Below are 2,908 nucleotides of genomic sequence, written 5' to 3' on the forward strand. Positions count from 1 at the left end.
CAAGTCCAGTCGCGCCTTCGTCCCTCCTCTGTTAGGCCTCCGTCTCGTAGCACCTTGATGAGGAATCACAATTCATGCCCCCGTTAAACGAACATTAGTGAGCCCATGCTGCCCATTTCCTTCGGTTTTCTCTTGGTTTCACTGCCATCGTTACGTTCCTCTTCAATGCCGACATTGAACTGCTTCACTCGGTGTTTGATGGACCAGTTGGCCTTTCCATGGAAAAATTAAGGCAAGCCTCTCATAAAGGTCCAGTCACCGTTCCTCCTCTTTCAGGGAGTCGTAAAGTTTGTGCGACAACAACAGTTCAAGACAATATGCGGATGCTGGCCAACAGTATTATTGCCAAGTTACGTCCATGTTCTTGGCACAGAGAGTTTACAAAGCTTGTTGTTCCATGGCAGTAACAGCCGATGGTGGGTGGAACATAGCAGTTTGATTTTGTGTATTTTCATCATTAAACATATGGCCACATTGCAAAATATTCATCCTGGATTCATCTGAAGTGTTTTTTTTTTGAAAGTTTTTAGTTCATCTGTAGCCACACTGTTATCCTGCTCACTTTGGGATGCGCTTGTGTCATATGCTGGGCTAGGCGGCGCCACATTTGATCCTGTGTCAGACATCCACCATCCAGGCGCCGGCAGCAAGACACTTTAGAACCCGTCCATTCTTTGGGTTCATGGCAGCAGCACATCATCTAGAACCAAAAGTTAATGATCCTGAGTCTTCATCTTCATCATGGATCAAAGTAAAAGACCAAAGAAGCCATCAGGTGCCCAGTTCAGACAAAGAAGAAAAGAAGAAGAGGAGAAACGGGCAAAAGATAAAGGTATGCAGATTTCTATGAGTGACATGAGTGACAGTAGGCTATAAGCTTTATTTATTAGCCTCTTGCTAATATGTTGCTATTAGCCACAGAAGACGACTGTATTGTTTTTAGTTTTGCTAAACTAGCAACTATTAGAATCGAGGCATCATGTCATGCAACTAATTTCTCCCATAGGCAACCTAGTCTAGTTTGTGTTTGCAACACAACAAGTGCAGATTCATACACGTCCTGATTGTGGAATTTTTTATTACTGTGCACTATATGCTAACTTAAATAACTTCTAATATACACTGACATGCATTTTGTAAGCTACATGGATACAGCTTTTAAATCAATTGTAGTGTGCTATGCTTAGTTTATAGGGTGTTAAATGTTAATAGAATGTACTTTATGGTCATTTTAATTGGGTAACTGATGCATGTGTGATGTGACTGTGATCTAACTTACATATTGTATTTTAATTGTAAATTCAGGGGCACTTCTGAAATATTTTGGAGCTAGAACACCCACTGGCTAAAATGAGGAGTTAGGTGCTTCCACCGGAGCCACAGACATGGCCATGGAGTCTGATGAGGAGCCATCTACCTCCTCAGCCACATGTTCCTCGCAGGATTTCTCAGGTGTGTGTATGCATGAGAGTGTGTGGGGGTGTATGTGTGCGTTTTTGCACATATTTTTTTTTACTTTTGTAAACACTATAATAACATGTATACTAATGACAATACCATTTTCTCTTCATTAGAAATGCCTCAACCAGAAACCCCTCCAAAAAAAAAAGAAAAAAAAGAAAAATCTGCTACAGTCTGGAACTGTTGGGGGACCTCATCAAATCAGTGTGTCGTCTGCATAGTATCCTCCAGCTTTTGTTGTGGGTTTTCCCTGGGTGCTCCAGTTTCTCCCACAACAATTAAAGTAAAAAAAAAAAAAATGTTTGTGTCAGTTTTAATTTCAGGTTTATTTAGGATGTGTAAGTTAACACAGGGTAAACAATACAATGAAATTTTCTGGACAAGAAGCATGAGAGAACTAAACAGTGTAACAGTACTACACATAAGAATAAAGAGCTCAGAATAAAATAAAATCATATTTTTTAAGGTAAAAAAGAATATAGAAATACAACATACAAAATGTACTAAAATAGAATATAAAAAAAAGAGAAATATAAAAAGATATAAGAAATATAAAGAAATGACTAAATGGGATATGGAAGATATGTACTAGTGTTCTGGTACATATACACAGATTTTAGGCTGATATTAAATGTACCATAAAAAAGTGGAACGCACCTGACAGCTTGAATAGTACGGTGAGAACGCCCCCTCGTGCATATGAAAGGAGGCCAAGCCCTACACACCGGGCGCCGCTGAAGTCTCAGCAGCGACTCTCGGCGCTGCAGAGCTATCATTCCGAGCATTTCATTTTTGATGTGAGCCGTTGCTAAACCGCGTAAATCTCAACAGAGCAGATCGCACCAGACAGGAAATCCGAGACACAGAAGCAACGTAATACACTACCGCCCCCTTAAGATAAAAACGCAATACACAGTTCATGTAGCCCATCACAACTTCACATCAGCGTTACATCATGACAGGTAGCACCAGGTGAGCAGTCAATCGATCAAAGGGTCTCAACATGAACGATGAGACTAATTGTTAAAGTGGAACAACACACAATCATTTATGACACAACAGATGCTTTTTATAATCTCGTCCACGTCGGAGAAGCAAAGGAAGCTGTTTGTTGTGTTGAAATCGTAGTCCACATTTCACCCGAATTGGTTGATGTGAGAGAGAGTCAAACAGAGTCGTTGAATATCCTTGATCAAGCAAGCATTTATTCAGTATAGCAGAGATCTCTGGAGATCACACTACAGAGCATACGTCTGTTAAAGCCAAACGCCACGTGAGATCTGACTAACAGTTGTAACTACATAGTTGTATAGCTATTGTCTCTAATCACTCCCCTGGCTGCCTGTGATGTTCATTGGTGCAGCTTTAACCACTCATGAAAAAAAAATGCAATATTAATAATAAATGTGTTTCTTCATATGGAACTTTATTAGCACATTGCTCCAAC

The 2,908-nt window shown here is 40.1% G+C and overlaps 1 long non-coding RNA gene across 1 annotated transcript; it reads left to right on the forward strand.

Annotated features, from left to right (window-relative positions):
* The first annotated feature begins 549 nt into the window (after positions 1-549).
* LOC113745095 (uncharacterized) lies at positions 550-1,609 on the forward strand. The gene is made up of 3 exons (XR_003461970.1): positions 550-832; positions 1,306-1,452; positions 1,575-1,609. It is a non-coding gene; the product is annotated as an uncharacterized LOC113745095 (long non-coding RNA).
* Positions 1,610-2,908: the final 1,299 nt, after the last annotated feature.

Source organism: Larimichthys crocea, unplaced genomic scaffold (assembly GCF_000972845.2).
Source record: "Larimichthys crocea isolate SSNF unplaced genomic scaffold, L_crocea_2.0 scaffold44274, whole genome shotgun sequence".
NCBI lineage: Eukaryota > Metazoa > Chordata > Actinopteri > Sciaenidae > Larimichthys > Larimichthys crocea.